Raw genomic sequence first — 23999 nt, forward strand, 5'->3', positions numbered from 1 at the left:
TGAAGACAGTTGTGCTTTCATTGATGCTATGGATAAAAAATTAGAGGGTCTCCTCTAGAAAAATTTTGTTCATCAAGGTTTTCTTCTTCAACCCATAGCGTGCATTGTTCCTGTAACCACTGCAGCTGCTTTTTGGTTTGAGGCTCTAGAAGAGGCTCTTCAGGTGGAGACCCCACTAGATGATATTCTGGACAGAATTAAGGCTCTTAAGCTAGCTAATTCTTTTATCACAGACGCCGCTTTTCATCTCACTAAGTTAGCGGCAAAGAATTCTAGCTTTGCCATTTTAGCGCGTAGAGCGTTATGGCTTAAGTCCTGGTCGGCTGATGTGTCATCAAAATCTAAGCTTTTGACCATCCCTTTCAAAGGTAAGACCCTATTCGGGCCTGCTCTGAAAGAGATCATTTCAGACATCACTGAGGGGAAAGGTCATGCCCTTCCCCAAGATAAGTCAAATAAGACAAGGACCAAACAAAATAATTTTCGTTCCTTTCGAAACTTCAAGGGTGGTCCCGCTTCCTCTTCCCATGCTGCAAAGCAAGAGGGGAACTTTGCTCAATCCAAACCAACCTGGAGACCTAACCAGGCTTGGAACAAGGGTAAACAGGCCAAAAAGCCTGCTGCTGCCACTAAGACAGCATGAAGGGGTAGCCCCCGAACCGGGACTGGATCTAGTAGGGGGCAGACTCTCTCTCTTTGCTCAGGCCTGGGCAAGAGACATTCAGGACTCCTGGGCCGTAGAAATTGTAACCCAGGGGTATCTTTTAGATTTCAAAGATTCTCCTCCAAGGGGGAGATTTCATCTTTGTCAATTGTCTGTAGACCAGACAAAAAGAGAGGCATTCTTACGCTGTGTAGAATACCTTTTTATCATGCGAGTGATCTGCTCAGTTCCGGAAGCAGAACAGGGACAAGGTTTCTACTCCAATCTGTTTGTGGTTCCCAAAAAAGAGGGAACCTTCAGACCAATTCTAGATCTGAAGATACTAAACCAATTCCTAAGAGTTCCATCCTTCAAGATGGAGACCATTCGGACTATTTTACCAATGATCCAGGAGGGTCAATATATGACTACCGTGCATCTAAAGGATGCGTATTTACACATTCCTATCCACAAAGATCATCACCAATTTCTAAGGTTTGCCTTTCTGGACAGGCATTACCAGTTTGTGTCTCTTCCCTTCGGGTTGGCCACTGCGCCAAGAATCTTCACAAAAGTGCTAGGGTCCCTGCTGGCGGTCCTAAGACCGCGGGGCATTGCAGTGGCGCCTTATCTAGATGACATCCTAATTCAAGCGTCGACTTTCCAAATAGCCAAGTCTCACACGGACTTAGTGTTGGCCTTTCTAAGATCTCATGGGTGGAAGGTGAACGTGAAAAAGAGTTCTCTTATTCCTCTCACAAGAGTCCCATTCCTGGGAACTCTGATAGATTCGGTGGACATGAAAATTTTTCTGACAGAGGTCAGGAAATCAAAGATTTTAACCACCTGCCGAGCTCTTCATTCCATTCCTCGGCCGTCAGTGGCTCAGTGTATGGAGGTAATCGGGCTTATGGTAGGGGCAATGGACATAGTTCCGTTCTTTCGCTTGCATCTCAGACCACTGCAACTGTGCATGCTCAAACAGTGGAATGGGGATTATGCGGATTTATCTCCTCAGATAAATCTGGATCAAGAGACCAGAGACTCTCTTCTTTGGTGGTTGTCACAGGATCACCTGTCCAGGGGAATGTGTTTCCGCAGGCCAGCGTGGGTTATAGTGACGACGGACGCCAGCCTACTGGGCTGGGGTGCAGTCTGGAATTCCCTGAAAGCAGATAGAGAACTGGGAGGCAGATTTTCTAAGTCGTCAGACTTTTCATCCGGGGGAGTGGGAGCTCCATCCGGAGGTGTTTGCTCAACTGGTTCAGCTATGGGGCACACCAGAATTGGATCTGATGGTGTCTCGTCAGAACGCCAGACTTCCTTGTTACGGATCCAGGTCCAGAGATCCTCAGGCAGTACTGATAGATGCTCTAGCAGTACCCTGGTCGTTCAACCTGGCTTATGTGTTTCCACCATTTCCTCTCCTTCCCCGTTTGATTGCAAGAATCAAACAGGAGAGAGCTTCGGTGATTTTGATAGCACCTGCGTTGCCACGCAGAACTTGATATGCAGACCTGGTGGACATGTCAGCTCTACCACCATGGACTCTGCCACTGCGACGGGACCTTCTAATTCAAGGTCCATTCAAGCATCCAAATCTAATTTCGCTGCAACTGACTGCTTGGAGATTGAACGCTTGATTTTATCAAAGCAGGGTTTCTCTGAGTCGGTCATAGATACCTTGATTCAGGCTCGAAAGCCTGTCACCAGGAAAATCTATCATAAGATATGGCGTAAATATCTTTCTTGGTGTGAATCCAAAGGCTTCTCATGGAGTAAGATCAGGATTCCTAGGAGTTTGTCCTTTCTTCAAGAAGGATTGGAGAAAGGATTGTCAGCTAGTTCCTTAAAGGGACAGATATCTGCTTTGCCTATCCTATTGCACAAGCGTCTGGCTGATGTTCCAGACATTCTGGCTTTTTGTCAGGCTTTAGTTAGAATCAAGCCTGTGTTTAAACCTGTTGCTCCGCCATGGAGTCTAAATTTAGTTCTTAAAGTTCTTCAGGGGGTTCCGTTTGAACCCATGTTTTCCATAGATATTAAGCTTCTATCTTGGAAAGTTCTGTTTCTAGTTGCTATCTCTTCAGCTCAAAGGGTTTCTGAACTATCTGCATTACAATGCGACTCGCCTTATCTTGTTTTCCATGCTGATAAGGTGGTTTTGCGTACCAAACCTGGGTTCCTACCTAAGGTTGTTTCTAACAGGAATATCAATCAGGAAATTGTTGTTCCTTCTCTGTGTCCTAATCCTTCTTCTAAGAAGGAACGTCTGTTGCACAACTTGGACGTAGTTCGTGCTTTGAAGTTTTATTTGCAGGCAACCAAAGATTTTCGCCAATCTTCTTCTTTATTTGTTGTCTATGCTGGAAAGCACAGAGGTCAAAAGGCTACGGCTACCTCTGTTTCCTTTTGGCTGAAAAGCATCATCCGTTTGGATTATGAGACTGCTGGACAGCAGCCTCCTGACAGAATTACAGCTCATTCCACTAGAGCGGTGGCTTCCACATGAGCTTTTAAAAATTATGCTTCTGTTGAACAGATTTGTAAGGCTGCGACTTGGTCTTCGCTTCATACCTTTTCCAAATTTTACAAATTTGATACTTTTGCTTCTTCGGAGGCTATTTTTGGGAGAAAGGTTTTGCAAGCAGTGGTGCCTTCCATTTAGGTTCCTGCCTTGTCCCTCCCTTCATCCGTGTCCTAAAGCTTTGGTATTGGTATCCCACAAGTAAGGATGAATCCGTGGACTCGGTACATCATGCAAAAGAAAACAAAATTTATGCTTACCTGATAAATTTCTTTCCTTTGCGATGTACCGAGTCCACGGCCCGCCTTGTCTATTCAAGACAGGTGGTATTTTTTATTACAAACTTCAGTCACCTCTGGACCTTATAGTTTCTCCTTTTTCTTCCTTTGCCTTTGGTCGAATGACTGGGGGTGGAGTTAAGGGGGGAGCTATATAGACAGCTCTGCTGTGGTGCTCTCTTTGCTACTTCCTGTTAGGAAGGACAATATCCCACAAGTAAGGATGAATCCGTGGACTCAGTACATCACAAAAGAAAGAAATTTATCAGGTAAGCATACATTTTGTTTTGTAAACTTTCTTTTTTGTATATTTGCTTCAAACCTCAATAAAAAGAAACATTTAAATAAATTAATACTATGGGCTCCATTTATCATTTTGTGGCGGACAGGGGCATACATATTTGTCCCTTGCCTACGTGTGATTGGCTGTGTGCAGCAAGACCGGGAGATTGAAATTCTCCACCTAAGAGCTGGAGAACAGGGTAGCGAAGCTGCAGTCTGATGACCGCTGCTTGATAAATCCTGACTGCAGGTTTCCGTGTGTGAACCTGCAGTCAAAGGATGAAAAAGTGCTTGATAAATTGAGCTCTATGAAAATAAAACTATTTCTATGTGTACATAAAAATAACTGTGTTGCTGGCAAACCTCAATAAAGCTTAACATAGCTTCATAACAGCAAACCAATTAAGAATAAATACTCCTATGTTCATTCCTTCATTCCTTGCTTCTATCAGGTAAGTTTGTAAGTATAAAGGTTCAGATTTTTAAAAACCCTCCAGCTTGGAGTGAAATCATAGTGCAGACTTCACAGGGGCAAAACTCAAACACTCAAATATTTACTTTGACATATTTATCTATTCTTCTACTATTTAGCTGCTACATTATTCTGTGATTATTATGCACATGACCATTCATAAACACCTAATCCAATTGTTTGTATTGCTGGTATTAGTTTCAGCTAAAATATAAATTATATTTTAAAAGTTATCAGAAAAAGATAAAATGCTGCATAATACCCAATCTACAAGGGATTTTGAAGGTTATTAACCAATTTAGTCTCATAATGCCACTTAATGGTGACTTGTTTGAGATAATTGTTTTATTTTTTTTCCCTTGAGACAACAATTAAGCAAAGTATCGATTCTATTAAAACTGCCTGAGGTTTATTTAATCAGACTGATAAGATAATTGCATCCATGTTAATATATGCAAGAGATAATGTTAATTTTGATTAAGTTAACCCTGCTCATTAGCAGCACTGTAATTGCATTCTGCCTGCAACAATAAATATTTTTTTTATTATTATTTATATAAAAAATAATGGAGGTATTTTTATTTGTATTTTTTTTAATGTAATCATGAAATTGATACCTCATCACATATGACAAATTATAGATTGATATAACTAAAGGAAAGGCAACATGATATATTGTTTACTAAAAATTCTCATAAGTTAGGATGTTGTATCATTTTACATTTCATTGTATAAACCTTGACAAATGGTAATGGAAACTGTTATGCATTTTCTAAAACCATCAATAACACACAGATCATCACAAGTGTAACAATAATCATACAACAAAGATTAAAACTTGCTTCTGCAACGGTACAGGGTTAAATAATAATAATCATCATCATTTGTAACACACCACCATATTCTGCCCTACTGTACAGGAGGTAACAGTAGGGCAGAATATGGTGGTGTGTTACAAATGATGATGATTATTATTATTATTATTATTATTATAATAATAATAATAATAATAATAAAAAACAAAAACAAGGCATGGGTATCTAATCATAACTCATCATATGATTCAAATGGACACTCAAGTCAAAATTAAGCTTTTATGATCCCGTTTACGGGCGCAGGTTAAATAACCAACCATTACCAATGGCTGGTTAATGTTTGTGGTAGCACTTTGCACTCAAATTCATTAACCATAGATCAGAAAGTGTACAGTTCATTTCTAATAATATGAGGATCTTTTTGAATTTTTTTTATTAAATGAACTGCTTGAAGCAGTTATAAGGAGTTAAAGTGAGGGAATGTAGTGTGTTAGAAAAAAAAAAAACGGCACTGAAAAGTGCCATTACATAGCGGTCTATTGGGACTGTGTTTAAACTGTAAATATATATGTATGTATATGCTTATATATATATATATATATATATATATATATATATATATATATATATATATATGTTAATATGTGTATTTACACATATAAACACATACATACTTATATGTATATATTCATATGCATATATATTTTAAATATGCTGCCCAATGCTGCTCGACTTACCCCCCTCGCTGTGCTACGTTCTGTGCCATGTCTATCGGCATTAGAACAAGGCTCCCATTATAGCCTATGGAAGCACGCTCTTGTGAGTGCAAAGTTTTCATGCAATGGGAAAGCAAGGTTGAGTGTGCTTTACTTGTAATACCAGCACACATTTGCGTGCAGCAATATTTCTGAGTGAAGCGCAACTATCCAGTTTGCAAAAGTGCAATTTTGCACAACACTCGTAATCTAGCCCAATGTGTTTCTAATGTCCTGTTGTAGCAGTGTAGGAGTGTAAAATATATGGTAAATTGCTCATTTATGTTTCTTTTCATTTAAGAAATAGTTGTGCTTTTTTAAACTGCAACCCATTAAAATGGACATAGCTTGCAGAAAGAAACAGATATCATTATCTTATCACTATATAAATACGAAGGCTTCCTTATCTTATATCTGTCTGAGATAATTGAAAATTTAAATTCTTCTACTCATCTCTCTCTAAGATTGTTGGTGGGAGCTGATGCAGGGAGGCGGGTGGGCAGCCATCGGTGAAGGAGGGGGGTGGGATCGCGTGTGGGTGCGTGCGCGCATGCGGGCACGGGTGGGAACCCTACACTATGGGACAATATGGCATGCAAGAAGGTGGGAGAGAGGACTGGGGAGGGTGGGAATTTAAAATTAAGAGAACTGGGAGAGGGTGGGGGGTTGGATGTTGAGTGGGGGCAGCTACACTACAGAAAATTTGTTAATAAAATATAAAAAAACAAAAACAAAAAACATATTTTATTTCAAACTGGGTACTGGCAGACAGCTGCCAGTACCCAAGATGGCTCCCAATAAGGTAGAGGGGGAGAGTTAGAGAGCTGTTGGGGGGATCAGGGAGGTTGGGGGCTAAGGGGGGATCCTACACAGCAGAATAAGTTTAAAAAAAAAACAAAAAAAAAACTTTTATTTTAGTACAGGCAGACTTTCTGCCAATATTTAAGATGGTGGGGACAATTGTGGGGTGGGGGAGGGGAGAGAGCTGTTTGGGAAGGATCAGGGGGTGGGATGTGTCAGGTGGGAGGCTAATCTCTACACTATAGCTAAAATTAACCCTGCAAGCTCCCTACAAGCTCCCTAATTAACCCCTTCACTGCTGGGAATAATACATGTGTGGTGTGCAGCGGCATTTAGCAGCCTTCTAATTACCAAAAAGCAACGTCAAAGCCATATATGTGTGCTATTTCTGAACAAAGGGGATCCCAGACAAGCTTTAACAACCATTTGTGCCATAATTGCACAAGCTGTTTGTTAATAATTTCAGTGAGAAACCTAAAATTGTGAAAAATGTAACTTTTTTTTTATTTGATTGCATTTGGCAGTGAAATGGTGGCATGAAATATACCAAAATGGGCCTAGATCAATACTTTGGGTTGTCTACTACAATACACTAAAATTAACCCTACAAGCTCCCTAATTAACCCCTTCACTGCTGGGCATAACACACGTGTGGTGTGCAGTGGCATTTAGCTGCCTTCTAATTACCAAAAAGCAACGCCAAAGCCATATAAGTCTGCTATTTCTGAACAAAGGGGATCCCAGAGAAGCATTTACAACCATTTGTGCCATAATTGCACAAGCTGTTTGTAAATAATTTCAGTGAGAAACCTAAAATTTGTGAAAAAAAAATTGTGAAAAAGTGAACAATTTTTTTTATTTGATCACATTTGGCGGTGAAATGGTGGCATGAAATATACCAAAATGGGTCTAGCTAAATAATTTGGGATGTCTTCTAAAAAAAATATATACATGTCATGGGATATTCAGGGATTCCTGATAGATATCAGTGTCCCAATGTAACTAGCGCTAATTTTGAAAAAAAGTGGTTTGGAAATAGCAAAGTGCTACTTGTATTTTTGGACCTATAACTTGCAAAAAAAGCAAAGAGCATGTAAACGTTGGGTATTTCTAAAATCAGGATAAAATTTAGAAACTATTTAGCATAGGTGTTTTTGGTGGTTGTAGATGTGTAACAGATTTTGGGGGTCAAAGTTAGAAAAAGTGTGTTTTTTTCCATTTTTCCTCATATTTTATATTTTTTATAGTAAATTATAAGATATGATGAAAATAATGGTATCCATTTAATGGCGAGAAAAACGGTATATAATATGTGTGGGTACAGTAAATTAGTAAGAGGAAAAGTACAGCTAACCACAAAAACTGCAGAAATTTAAAAATAGCCATGGTCCCAAACGGTCAGAAAATGGAAAAGTGCTGTGGTCCTTAAGGGGTTAAAGTCTGTAAAGATGGAAATGTCTAAATATGAATAGTTTACATTGTTGCAAGCTATGCTAGTGGAATACAAGCTGTAAAGATGTGACTTTAGTTTGCCTAATGTATCAGCAAATATGGACAAAATTTAGTTTGGCAATCTAACAGCACCTAATTACTAATGCCTATCTTACATATTTATTATTAATCAATTTTACTGACATTGTTGTATTTCTAACTCACATAGTGGGAATAATAAATAATACCATAGATTAATAATAGTTTAAATATTTATTCTTTTTAAATATTAAAATACACTCGTAAAATGGCTTAAGGACCTTTCCATATTGTGCCAACAGAAGTGGAAAATATACTTTAGGAAGTGTAGTTTTCATTAATACTGTAGAATTTAGTCACTAACAGTTTGGTGCAGTGTTTTGCCCTCTGGTTTATCTTATACCAGCACATTAAGATTTTAATTGATGAGTATATATTACACCTTTAGGCAGCCTTGATATTATAATATACATTTCATAGGAAGTTAAAGGGACAGTCAACACCTGGCAGAACTTAATACCATCATTTAGATACTCAGAATAAGATGCGCCTGCAGCACCTCCCATGTTAAATACCTCTAACGATATGGAGTAATCGTCCACAGCACATACATTTTTCAGCTGTAGACATGGCCGCCAAACTTCCCCCAACGTAGCGCAATACGTTTTTTTATTTAAATAAACAGCCAATCAGAATAGAATCCACGATCGGATTCTTTACCAGCGGTCATGGTGATTCCCAGCAGCAGTTCAAATTTCTGCTTGTGAGCGGACAGTAATTTCTAATGCGCATGTGCATTAGCAATAACAAAAAAAGAGCATTGAGTTCTATAGAGAAGGGGGACGAAGGAAGAGGGGAAGGAGTTTGGTGGCCATGTCTACAGCTGAAAAACGTATGTGCTGTGGACGATTACTCCATATCGTTAGAGGTATTTAACATGGGGGTGGTGCAGGGGTATCTAAATGATGGTATTAATTTCTGCTGGGTGTTGACTGTCCCTTTAAAAAGTCTGATCTTATTTTTTTTAAGAAGAGCTCCTAAAAATAAAAAGTTAAATTCAGTTTGATTATGATGCATGCATATGAGAAGACCCCCCCCCCCCCAAAAAAAAAAAAAAACCTAGGGTACTCATTGTGCAAGATTGGAAGGAAACAATTTAAATCAGGAATTATTACATTTAGAAGACATACTTTAGCTTGCGCTGCACTGAGCAGGAACACATATAGGTTACATAACAAGAATGCAATTTAGCTATCTTTCTTGCAATTTTGCTACTTTTATATTTAGTAAGTCAATTTTGTTGCTCTTAGAACTTAGTTGATCCTCTAAATCAGAGATTCTGATTTCTGCCTATCCTTATCTGGAGTTAAATTGTTTTAACTTGTTAGACAATGCTGCAAATTCTTGTCTAAGGTTATCAAACTGTGGCATCATCAAGGCTGAAATTTGTGTTATTAACATTTTAGTGTCAATATTTGTGTGTATCATGCTGGCACCATCTGTGCTCTCTTGTGTTTGTTCAGAAGTATTTTTATTTCTATTTCTATTTTTGGCTGCCATCATTGGTGACTTATCCTTTAAATTATGCACAAATGTCTCCATCAATAGGACACAATGAGTAGCTAGAGTAAGTGCCTAACAGAAAATGAAGGAGAAAAAAAAAGTGGTGAAAGTGATTGTGAAATACTGTGAAGCAGAGTAGGAATACTGTAAAATGTGTGTCTATAGAAGTGCCAATCGTGAAGAAAAAAAAAAGGGGGGGGGTAAAGAAGTGATAAGCTGATGTGCTGATCGGAAGGGAGCTACAAAGGGCCTCCTTCCTGGGAACTAGGAGGACAAAGCCTGTGGAAAGTGGAGGGTAACGACTAGGTGAAGTTACAAATAAAATAAAATAAGAATATTCTGAGAAATGTGGCTATGGCGGTGCCAATTGTGGGGAAAGAAAAAAAAACCCACAAAGATTTTTGTCAGAGGTTTCTCACAATATCGCTCTCTGACACAGTGAGTAAAATTTGCCCTAAAGAGCCAATGCTTGGAAGACTCCTCTGATATCACTAAATAGAAAAATTGAGACACTGATTATCAAATTTACTTTCTTTGGTTTATGCCCTAAATAACGTCTTTTTCCTACTTTTTCCCTTTTCTTCCCCTTCATCTGCCCTCCCTCTCCCCACGACTTGGAGTACCAGTTATTTAATACCTTCTTTCAGTACTAAATGCATTCCTTCAAAAATAAACTCACTAAGTGTATGAAGCTAGTAAGTGTAGTAATTAGCTGAATGGGGCCTGTAGAAGTAAATCACCCCTTCTTCTAAGCCTTTTGACTTTTTTCACCTTTTAGATTTGTTAAGGATAGATATTCAGCACATTTCTGTCATAAACTGGTACTGTTACATTGGGAGGAACAGAGCTTAGAGGGTCTACTAAGCAGGGATATATAGTATGAAACCCTGTCTGCAATTCCTTTTTTTCCCTTTCCCCCCTTTTTCCTCACGCTAGATACTCAGGCTGTACAGTCTACTCTCCCAACTCTTTACCACACCATTATTCTCTAAAGAGCTATACAATATAACAAAATCTGTCACTAACTTTCCTCTGTTGTCAAATAGTGAATTAACTCTTAGATATAACAATATAGCCAATAAAGAGATCAATCAAGCTCTTATATTACATTTTGCATAATTTTAGAGCTGATATTGTCTATTTATAAGCTATCAGTACAGAATAAGCTATAGCAGATATTATCATCATGTTGTCAGTCAGACAAATATACATATAAAAAGCTTAAAACAATATTTGAGGACAAACAAATCATTTAATCAAATAAAGATTTGCAACTAAAGTATCCACTTTATGATACTATATATTTATTTTCTGCCTCAAATAGTCCTTATCAGGCAAACCAGGTTCAGTACTAGCTTTGAATAATTAGTTTCACAGTCCTCTTAGTCTTACTCTTATTTACAGTATTTAGCTCTGTATATAGCAGTTCCCAATGCAACCAAATTGCCACGGAGGGTAGAGAAGAGATAAGAGCTTATTCCTTAATCCTTTACAAGGAGTACTGTGAGGGTATCTTGTCTGGGCATTATATATCTTAAGTCCTTCCATAGTCAATTATTTCCCAGCCTTTGTTGCTATATATTATTTATTTGTTGCCTGAAGGGACAGAGACAAGCTTCTATAGATACACGCTATACTCCTGTGAACTCTTAGGGGCAATTGGAAGCACCGCAGGTTATGTACATACGTGTAAGCTTCTTCACTGGGGCTTTAAAGAAAGTATATTCTGTGTCTGTGCCTACGCATGTATATAGATCACATCCGCAGCCTACAAGTGTTGTATTTCAATTCTACAGCAAAAGATACATGGGCAAGAGTCTCAAGTTCACCACAGTGATATGTCAGATAAAGTGTCAGCGTCTTCACTGGGTTAACATGGCTTCTCAGGGCACTTGTCACTGCTCACTGTGTCCCCAGACTTGTAGGATAAACACTCTGACTGGCTCACTTTCCACTTATATGCTGTGTCCTTTCACAAACACTACTTAAAGGCTATTCCCGAATACAGGTGTTAACATGCGGATTCAAGCAAGCGAATATCAATGCTTGCCACATACATGAGGTTCATAGTTCAACACAACTCTGTACATACCTACATAAACTCTTTGGCACCCAGGCTTAATGCTATACACTGATTAGTATGAGAGAAAAAATATTATTATTCTTACATCAAAGAACAATTTAAGCGGTCACTTATCTTTGAGGCCAGCAGTCGAGTATTGGCTTAAGTCCTGGACTTTGGTGGAGTACCAATGGAAACTCGCATTTATGTGTCATATCCATAGCATGCTTGCTGACACCGGTTCTATGAAGGTGTTCCGGTGTGGTTTATGGCACTCTTGCCTGGCTCAAACAGAGGCCTAGGGCCTGGAACTGGCGTTTTGAAGATACTTGGTCAGTGCGCTAAACTCGCGCTTTGCCGAGGTGCCCGCCCATCGGAAGCCCGAGCCGTGCTTATTGCACTTGTATTATTGTTGAGTTAAGTGTTGATCTCAAGTGCAATCCAAAATACCTCTAAAATGTTGCACTTTTTAAGACCTGAAAAAAAAGCATTATTATTAATTGTATTGCAATGATAAAGCACACTATTTATTGCCTTCTCTAGGTTATTTTTCCTTTCTCTCAACTTCTTCACAGGTTCTTCCCCTTTTTCATCCTCTTGTTCCTTGTTCTCCAGCCCAATGCCTTTGTTCACTTCCCCCTGCTTTATTATCTATTTCAATATCTCTGCATTCTTTCCATGTTCTGATACTGCCACAGAGAAGAGGGAGGATCCTGTAAACAGGCAATGTTTACACAGTAACGGTCTGCCAGTGCTGCTTGACTGCTGCAGCGGTAGCGGTTTACAGAGACGCAGACAAACGCTGATAAGTTTGACACAGAAGTTACAGATATATGATCCCTTGTGACACGGTAACATCAAGTTCTATGTTATAGGTTACTAAATTGTTTTTAATTACTAATATTGTAATAAATATTTGTCAGATCCATTTTTTGTCAATGTTTGCAAGGAGAGGCAGCGTATGAGCCTCTTTGAGTGCTAAGCAGGAATTCATATTTTTCTGTTTTTGTACATTTTCAAAAACAAAATCAACTTTTCTTTCTTCCCCAGATCCCCAACAGTGGGTCTTGGGGGTCTGTAACTGCTTAGATCCCTGAGATACTAGTTTCTAAGCAGCATGCCCCCTTTCCCTATACTTTGTATTGACAATTTTAAATAAAGTTGCGCGTTGACGTCATCACGTCATTGCGTCTGATGTCACAGCACGTAACGTGAAGCCCTGGCGATGCCTGCCGCTATGCAGGCCCGATCGCCGGGGTAGGAGTGGGTGGGAGCCCCCAGATTGCAAAAAAGGTAGTTGAGTGCTAGCAACGGCTCTGATCCGTTGTTAGCACTCAAGGGGTTAATCAGTCATAATGAAGAGAGTATAATTTGCTGTGATATTACGTGAGTATACACCTTTATCAATAGAACATCTAATTTTCTTTTTGGACTTATAGCCATATATTTGTGTCTTTTGTTTCCATATTTATTTATGGGAATACACCTTAATATCTACTGACATTTTGAAGACCCCTTCTTGCCTATATCCTTCCATTATAAAACTGCCAATATAGGGCTAGATTACAAGTGGAGCGCTAACAGTTACGGGCAAACGAAAAGGGGTTTATCATGGGTTTTTCTACGCGTCGGGTATGTCATTCGTATTACAAGTTTAAAGTAAACGCGATTGCTTCAGCGCAATTGAAGACAACTTACGTTGGGTTAGTGTGACATTAGAGCTCTGGTTAACTGTTTCACAAAACAAAAATGTGTCAGAAAACACATCAAAAATACATTACCACATACAGTTACACTCATCTTAACACCATCTAATAAAAATTATTATAAAAAATATCACCCACAAAAGGGATAAGGTCTCAAAATTTTAGGTGTCAGGTGTTACAAAAAAAAGGCAGGCAAATGGTTTTAACATAAAGATACATTACATACATATATATGTGTGTGTGTGTATATATATATATATATATATATATATATATATGTATTTATAGACAAATATACACATAAACACATAATTACATATGTATACATATATAGACATACTGTATATATAAGAGCATTGGAATAGGTGAAGAGATGGTAAATCAAATATATGCAATATTCATTTTTAAGAAAGTGTTATACTGTGTATATACTGTAAATATTTTACATTCCATTGTTCTGCACATAATAGAATATGTTCTAAGTATTATAAAATAGATATTCCTATATACATCTGTATATATCTATACCTATATATAATCATGTATACAGTATATAGGTATAGATATACAGTATATTGTACCAAAGTACTATCAGATATATCTAGAAATATGTATTTATGTATAAGTAGAACATATTCTCCGATGTGAAGAACATTGGAATGTAAAATAATCACATTTTCTTGTTGGGTTAGCACACTTGAGAAATTGTAATCTTGTTTGCGCGTGAGTAGGGTGTTAGTTTTTTTAACTTTTTTGCTCCATTGACTTCTATGGGGGGATACGTTATTGTGAATTAGTGGCCTGTATCAAATATTACTCTTAAAAACAGGGGCACTTTAATTTATTAAAGTTTACAAAGATGCTTATTTTTTAAAATACCTCTGCGTTATGGTAAACGTAACGCTGATACTCCCCCCGCAACTCCTGCTGTAGTTAGCAGAATTACGACGAATCTGGCTTCCCCCAATTGTTGTGTGCCCCCTGGTGTGTCCAGCTCGTGGGGCAATGCAATGATTGGAGAAAGCCGGATTCGTCATCTATATGCTAATGAAAGCAGCAGATGCGGGCGGAGGATTTTGATTGCATCAGCCAATAGGATTTTTTTTCCCTTTAATTCCGATTGGCTGATAGAATTCTATCAGCCAATCGGAATTCAAGGGACCCCACCTTTTAATTTAATAATTAATTTACACCATTGTTGACCTGTTTTTATTCATATTAAAGGACATATTTCCTAAAATTAAAAAAATTTAATCTATGTCAAAACATGGAACAAATTGAAACAAAATTTGGTAACAATTTTCATAAATGTCTCTCCATATACACAGATTGTTCACAATAATTCTCAAACCTTGTTCTTTTAACTGCTTAATATTTCTTCATCAAATTAGTATAGGGCCAACAGTTAATTAATACTATGTATAATACTATTTGAAGAAATCAAGATTGAAGCAAAAGGAAATTACACTAAACCAAATGTCAGCTCTACAGGGAGTGCAGAATTATTAGGCAAATGAGTATTTTGACCACATCATCCTCTTTATGCATGTTGTCTTACTCCAAGCTGTATAGGCTCGAACGCCTACTACCAATTAAGCAAATTAGGTGATGTGCATCTCTGTAATGAGAAGGGGTGTGGTCTAATGACATCAACACCCTATATCAGGTGTGCATAATTATTAGGCAACTTCCTTTCCTTTGGCAAAATGGGTCAAAAGAAGGACTTGACAGGCTCAGAAAAGTCAAAAATAGTGAGATATCTTGCAGAGGGATGCAGCACTCTTAAAATTGCAAAGCTTCTGAAGCGTGATCATCGAACAATCAAGCGTTTCATTCAAAATAGTCAACAGGGTTGCAAGAAGCGTGTGGAAAAACCAAGGCGCAAAATAACTGCCCATGAACTGAGAAAAGTCAAGCGTGCAGCTGCCAAGATGCCACTTGCCACCAGTTTGGCCATATTTCAGAGCTGCAACATCACTGGAGTGCCCAAAAGCACAAGGTGTGCAATACTCAGAGACATGGCCAAGGTAAGAAAGGCTGAAAGACGACCACCACTGAACAAGACACACAAGCTGAAACGTCAAGACTGGGCCAAGAAATATCTCAAGACTGATTTTTCTAAGGTTTTATGGACTGATGAAATGAGAGTGAGTCTTGATGGGCCAGATGGATGGGCTCGTGGCTGGATTTTTAAAGGGCAGAGAGCTCCAGTCCGACTCAGACGCCAGCAAGGTGGAGGTGGAGTACTGGTTAGGGCTGGTATCATCAAAGATGAGCTTGTGGGGCCTTTTCGGGTTGAGGATGGAGTCAAGCTCAACTCCCAGTCCTACTGCCAGTTTCTGGAAGACACCTTCTTCAAGCAGTGGTACAGGAAGAAGTCTGCATCCTTCAAGAAAAACATGATTTTTATGCAGGACAATGCTCCATCACACGCGTCCAAGTACTCCACAGTGTGGCTGGCAAGAAAGGGTATAAAAGAAGAAAATCTAATGACATGGCCTCCTTGTTCACCTGATCTGAACCCCATTGAGAACCTGTGGTCCATCATCAAATGTGAGATTTACAAGGAGGGAAAACAGTACACCTCTCTGAACAATGTCTGGGAGGCTGTGGTTGCTGCTGCACGCAATGTTGATGGTGAACAGATCAAAACACTGACAGAATCCATGGATGGCAGGCTTTTGAGTGTCCTTGCAAAGAAAGGTGGCTATATTGGTCACTGATTTGTTTTTGTTTTGTTTTTGAATGTCAGAAATGTATATTTGTGAATGTTGAGATGTTATATTGGTTTCACTAGTAAAAATAAATAATTGAAATGGGTATATATTTGTTTTTTGTTAAGTTGCCTAATAATTATGCACAGTAATAGTCACCTGCACACACAGATATCCCCCTAAAATAGCTATAACTAAAAAACAAACTAAAAACTACTTCCAAAACTATTCAGCTTTGATATTAATGAGTTTTTTGGGTTCATTGAGAACATGGTTGTTGTTCAATAATAAAATTAATCCTCAAAAATACAACTTGCCTAATAATTCTGCACTCCCTGTATAAGTAATAGAGTAGGCAAGTTACAGCAATTAGGTAGATAATTACATGGCTTATGATGGTTATATATAGTTTTTTGAGAAAAAAAAAACCTGAAAAAAAAATATATATATTTAATTTTTTGCTGAATTTATTAGGTCACAAATACAATGTTCATATAACAATTTGATAGCTGACTCACATACCAAGCAATTATTTGGCTAATGAGATTCAACAAAGTTACGGGAAAAGAGTAAAGACATTCTCACTTTGTTAATAAGGTCACTTTTATTTTCTGCCTTATATAGTGTTTGAGAAATAAAAAGTCAGCTACAGATAATTAAGAAATAACCAAATGATATTTCTTTATGGCTTGTTACTTGTCAGCTCTGCTAACAGCATTGCTCATAATTATGACTTGTTTAGATTAGTGGGGATTTCACATGTTAATGTACTGTGGTTTAAAAAGTGGTAATTAGTAATCTCAAAGGAAATATATTACTTGCTAAATTGTGTTAATGCTTGTGTGTAAATGTACAAGATATATATATATATATATATATATATATATATATATATATATAAAACTACAGAATATGATAGGATGAATAATAATAATAATAATAATAATAATAATAAAACAAAGTGAAAGAAAAGAAATTAGATGGAAAATGAAAAAAAGATTAAATAATTATAATCATAATAGTAATAGCAGAAGAAAGGGACAGAAAAAGAAAGTAGATAAATAAAAAGATATACTAATAATAATATAATATTAATAATAATTATTATTATTACTATTATATGAACAAAAAGAGAGAAAAATAGGAAAGAAAGAAAGAAAGAAAGAAAACTGGTGAGGAAATATATTATGAAATGTCAGAAAACATTGAGTAAAAAAGAGAAAGTATGATCTGAAAATGGCTGAAGGTAAATACAAGAATTTAGGGAGAGTGGTAAAAAGAGCAGTATTGAAATGAAACCGGAAAGAGGGACAAAAACAATATATACAATTACCATATTAAAGAAATAGTCACATATAACAATACCAAAAGGAACAATCAGTAGGGAAGGGCAATATTCAGGTACCGCTATATCAGCTTGGTTATTTTGTGTTTACTTACACAGTGTACAGCACTAGATACATATAATACACCTTGTATTTATTTTAAAGTAAAGTAAAAGTTGTGTTTTCATTATCTAATCTAAAAATAAGGTATTTCAAAATATGTAAGATTTTTATTTTGTTTTAATCTGTTTGTTTTATTGACTGGTGGTTGTCATATTTCATTTGCCATACTAACAGAGATATGTTCCTGCCCACCAATTCCATAGCGGGAGTTCTACCTATGAACCAATAGGCATTCAGTCTTTAGTATGAGTTGTGCATACACAGTTATTTCCTAGTAATGTCACAGTATAAGTAAATTATTTAACCTTTCTTTATGCCAAATGATTTTAAAATTTAATAGCTGTTCCTTTGTGCATAATAGACATTCATTTCGTTTTTTTTATAGCACTTTAAAATTCTCATACTCTTCATTGTGCTCTAGGTATCCTTTGTTGAGAGCATACCTAAGTAGGTATATGTCACATGCCTTATATCACAGCAGTGTTGCATCAATATATGTAACAACATTTTGTATGTTTTTGAGCACTCTTAGTGGTGTCTGCAACAATGTATAACACTGTTACGATTTTTTTTTTGGAAAACCACTTCCGTATAGTGCCCAGAGACATGTTCACTCCTGAGACTACCTACTTAGTTATGCTCTTCAGCAAAGGATACCAAGAAAACAAAGTTAATTTGTTAATAGAAATATATTGTTTTTTTTAACATATATATTTACTGGGAACATACAATTCCTATAGACCACAATTATTTTATAAAAAAAATGCTTTTTTTTAATAAAATACACTACACTGAATCTTGGGGGCATTTGGGGCACATTTATAAAATTAACCAGAGATCTGTTCTCTAGTTAATTTTATAAACGCTACAATATGAGCTCGCGATAGCAATAACCCGCCACTTGTAATGAGCAAATTTGCGGGCGCGCAATAATAAATAATTTAATGTTCCATTTGTAATCTAGCCCTTAAAGGGATTGTAAAATCCAAATTCAACTTTCATGATTTAAATAGAGCATGTGATTTTTAACAACTTTCTAATTTACTTTTTTCAAAACCTAGGTATGCTCATATGCTAATTTCTAATCCCTTAATGCCGCCACTTATATGAAGGCATATGACTGTTTTTCACAGCTAGAGGATGTTAGTTCATGTGTTTCATATAGATAACACTGTGCTCACGCACGTGAAGTTATTTATGAGTCAGCACTGATTGGCTAAAATGCAAGTCTATCAAAGATCTGAGATAAGGGGCAGTCTGCAGAGACTTAGATACAAGGTAATTACAGAGATAAAAAGTATATTAATATAACTGTGTTGGTTATGCAAAACAGGGGGATGGTAAATAAAGGGACTATCTATCTTTTAAACAATAGCATTTTTGGTGTTTACTATCCCTTTAATATATTTCATGCACCTTCTAATCATGGTTGCTATCGAATTTTGCGGCACTGTACAAATACTGTACATGAAATATTAGTAATAATGGGGGCTGCCATTTTGGAACTTAGGTTACACTGCAGATGTTGCTGCAAATGTGCAAACAGGTCAGCACTGGAACGTAGTAAAAGAGAGATTTCAACATGGCGGCACCCCTGACAAGAGGGAGGCTGGGAATGACCTCATACTATGCTTATAAAAGGTATTTAGTGTTAAATGTCCCTTTAATAAAAATAAAAAAAAAAAGTTATTTATAAAATACTGAAGGTAAAGTTACCTATTTGATGATCTGGAATTACATTCTTTGTCCCAAATAAATACGACTTTCATTCATCAAGTTTTTCAAAATTATCAGTAAATGAAGTTATCGCCGTAATCAAACTATTTTGATTTCAAACCATAATGTTTTTATTATTTTTTTACTGGATCACGTTCTGAAAACATCAAATAAAAATTCTGGCCATTAGACGGCCGTCAAACTACGTAACCCGCCTCCTTTTTAAACTGTGCATGCGCTATAGTTTTATTATCCATATTGGAATCAAAGGGTGCTCCAGTTTCGCAATTTTATTATGAATACCCGTATTATGTCATCTGCTTTTACGGATTTCAGAGTATCACATGCACAGTAGCTGGAGAATTTGCCATTTCACGCATGTGCATTAGTGACCATCATCGGAAACGTGCTTTAGAGATCCGTATAGAGTGGGTGGTACCGCTCTATACGTCACAGCAAAGAAAATCAGGAAGTAGTTGTTGGGAGGAGTTTTCATGGAAACGGTAAGCAAATATATATATTTAAAAGCTATCAAAATATTAAAAGAATATTAAAATAAACTTAGCGATTAGCTTCTTCTACTATTAATTGATGCATTGACGTCTTCAAATTAAGAAAAACTTTACCTTCACTTTAATGTTGGTTGCTCTAAATATTAAAAACGTAATACAACAGTTTGGATGTTAGCTGATGTTTTAACTTAACCAAACTATTATAAGCCTCAAAACACAGACGAATCCTTGCAGAAGCAATTAATAATTAATAAGAACATAAGGCTTTACAAAGTCTTGTATTTTGATCTGGAATATTGTACTCATTCAAGTGAGAGAATGTATCAGTGCCTCTTACTCTTGGGATGTAACAGAATCTTCCATTTATAATTACATGTGCCACATGAGTTCCAGAGATGGTCAGAATCCAATCTCTCGTGTTTGTTATACAGAAATACTTTTTGTTATAATAAACTTCTTTTTCAAGTGAATTTCAGATAATATTAGTTTCTTTTTAACAAATAAATTCAAATGTAATTTCAGTACAGCGTTTATTGAAGCATCCCCTGCAATATTTATTTCTGTTACAAAATACATTTGAAATAAAGGCTCTACCTATTCAAGTAGATCAGAATTCCCATGTCAAAATATTATATAGCAGTTCTGCCAATTATTATTATTTGTTCTTAAATATTCTGATCCATTTAGAACAGTCACCATTTGAATGAGAAAAACCTTGTAAATGACATAAAAATCTAGTTAAAGGGACATGAAACCAAACAATTTCTTTCATGATTTAGGTATAGTATATAATTTTAAAGAACTTTCCAATGTACTATTATCAAATTTGCTTTGTTCACTTGGTATCCTTTGCTAAAGGAGTAGCAATGCACTAGTGTGAGCTAGATGAATACATAAGGTAAACCAATGAGAAGAGGCATGTATGTGCAGCCACCAATCAGCATCTAGCTTCCTGTGGTGCCCTACGTCTCTGTGGCCTACCTAGTTATTGTTTTCAACAGGATAGAGGAGGATAGTGAACAAAGGAAATTAGATAATAGAAGTAAATTGGGAAAATATGTAAAATTGTATGCTCTATCTGAATCATAAAATAAATATTTTGGGTTTCATGTCCCTTTAAAAAAATATGCAAATCAAAATCAAACTTTTCAGACAGAACATGCAATTTTAAGAGACATTCCAATTTACTTCTATTATTAATTCATAGGATGACTCAGAGGAATGAGAGTAGTTGAGTCTTGAATATATATATTTTTTTTAAAAACAAGTCTGAATAATTAATGCATCACTTTAATAATAATACCTGTTATCAGTGCCGCGAGTCGATTAAGTTCAAGGTTGTGCGCTATACAAGTATCCAATTATTATTATTATTAATTATTATTTATAGGTAAGCTAAGGGCCCTTTTATAAAAACTTACAAGTATGATTAAAAATGACACATTTTTTTTTTAGAATAATATTTTATTGTATGTGTTTCTCCTTAACATCTAGAACTCTGCATATGCAGCTCTTAATATAACATTTTTCTTGTTTTAAATAATTCCAAGGTACAATACAGTACCGATGCAACATCTTAGAAGATCTTACCAAACCAACAAGCTTTAAAGAATCAGACCCTAAGTCCTGATTAATTGGATACCATATTGTTTTCTACTCCGTATGCTTTTTACCAGGTGAGAGGAGTTTCACATGTTTTTAAGTATTAGAAGTTCCCTGCATTTCTGTATGTGAAGGAGAGTTCCGCCCTTTTTTCTTTTGAATATTCAGTGAGTTTAGCCCCTGTGAAGTCTGGAATGCAATTTCTCTCCACGCTGGAGAACCTTTGAATATCAGGGCCTTGGGGACAATTGTATCGAATAAGCAGGATATATCTTTTTTTCTAATCATAGCTAAATATAAACAACACTCTGTATATGTACTACACTGCTGAAATATGAGTTTGGGATACTATAATTGTTTGATGATACAGTTATTTTGCATTGGTTGGTTATGGCTTCCTTCCACTTTAAAGGTCAATGTTAATCTCACAATAACCAATGATTGATGTTGGTAGAGAAATAGATGCTGCTTGAAGGAGAACAAGTAGAGGTATAAAGTAAGTAAGAGATGGTCATTATGTGAGGGAGTTTGGGCCAGTGAGAAAGATAGTGATAAGAACCAGGCATGCCAGAGATATAAGAGTGGAGATCCTCAGTCTGTGAGAGAGCTTGGGCCAATAGGTAAAGGAATTGAATACACTTGGTCTGTGAGAGAGCCTGGGCCAATGGAATCAGAGATACTCAGCCTATGAGAGAGCCTGGACCAATGAGTAAAGGAATCAGAGATACTGAGTAAAGCAATTGGAGATACTCAGACTGTGAGAGAGCCTGGGCCAACAAGTAAAGGAATTTGAGATACGGATTAAAGCAATTGGAGATACACAGCCTGTGAGAGATTCTGGGCCAATGAGTAAAGGAATTGTTGATACGGATTAAAGCAATTGGAGATACTCAGCATGTGAGAGATTCTGGGCCAATGAGTAAATGAATTGGAGATACGGATTAAAGCAATTGGAGATACTCAGATTTTGAGAGATTCTGGGTCAATGAGTAAATGAATTGGAGATACGGATTAAAGCAATTGGAGATACTCAGATTGTGAGAGAGCCTGGGTCAGTGAGTAAATGAATTGGAGATACGGGTTAAAGCAATTGGAGATACTCAGCCTGTGAGAGAACCTGGACCAATGTGTAAAGTAATCAGAGATACTCAGCTTGTGAATTACTGAGCAGGAAAAACATGGTGAGAGAGTAAGAGGCAGATATAATGGGATTAATCTTGCTCTTAAAATTGATATAATTAATAGAATAATATATTTAAAGCTCTAAAATGCATGCTATAAATGTAAAATATCCTTACAGTGATACAATCTAGAATTATTATCTTTCTATTAACTTGCATGCTGTAAATAAACTAAACAAATTAAAAAAATGTCTACCAAAACCTAAAATGTACAAATACTGTCCCTTTAAGTTTAAAGTCTCTTTAGCTCTTGTGAAATAATGCTGTTAATAGTCTCTCACACAGTTTAAAATAATGATGTCTTACTGGCAGTTCACATAAAATGCAATACGTGTGGTGTCAGCTCTGAAATGTTTGTTATTTTAAACAATTGTGTAAAGTGAATTGAAGGATGTGGTCTCTGTCTCAAGTTAAAAGGGCTATATCTGGTATGGGTACTTTTCATAGCATCTAACAGTACTATTTTGTATAGCTAATCAGGAACTAGATTAAGAGTGGCGCGCTGTTGTTGAGTGATAAGGGCTATTTTGCAGCTCTTTGCGCAAGTGTCAAATGTATTACAAGTTAAAAATAAAATATTCACTTGAGCACAATTGAATTTAAAGGGATATGAAACCCAATTTTTTTCTTTCATGATTCAGATAGAGCATGCAATTATAAGCAGCTTTCTAATTTACTTTTATTATTAACATTTCTTTGTTCTCTTGGTATTTTTATTTAAAAAGGCAGGAATGTAAGCTTAGGAGCCGGTCCATTTCCCCCCCAGTTTTGCACAACCAACACTGTTATATTAATACACTTTTATCTCTGTGATTACCTTGTATTTAAGCCTCTTCAAACTGTCCCCTTATCTCAGTTATTTTGAGTAGCATTTTAGCCAATCAGTGTTGATTCATAAATAACTCCACAGCAGTGAGCACAATGTCATCTATATGGCACACATGAATTAGCAGTGTCTAACTGTGAACAACTGAAAACATGCACTGATAAAAGAGGCAGCCTTCAAGGGCTTAGTAATTAGCATATGAGCCTACCTAGGTTTAGCTTTCAGCAATGAATACCACGAGAACAAAGCAAATTTGAGGATAAAAGTAAGTTGGAAAGTTGTTTAAAAGTCCATGCCCTATCGGAATCATTAAAGTTGAATTTTGACTTGACTGTCCCTTTAAGAAAGCACATTGGATAATATAAGTATGTTATATTCTCTATCTATATCATGAAAGTTTAATTTTGGCTTTCAGTTGTCTGTTTAAGCAAAAAACATTGGGCAAGGTTACATATGTGATGTCGCCCGCAAAAGCTGGTGACCCTGGTTTTTACGCAGTTTTGGCATCACATATACGGCACCGCATATAAATGTAGCGCATATATTTCACCCGTTGGCCGCAAAATTTTTACTCCCATAAGCTAACATAGAACTGTGTTGCAAATCGTTATCACATATTTAGTGCA

The sequence above is a fragment of the Bombina bombina genome, chromosome 4 (assembly GCF_027579735.1).
Source record: "Bombina bombina isolate aBomBom1 chromosome 4, aBomBom1.pri, whole genome shotgun sequence".
NCBI classification, from domain to species: Eukaryota; Metazoa; Chordata; class Amphibia; order Anura; family Bombinatoridae; genus Bombina; species Bombina bombina.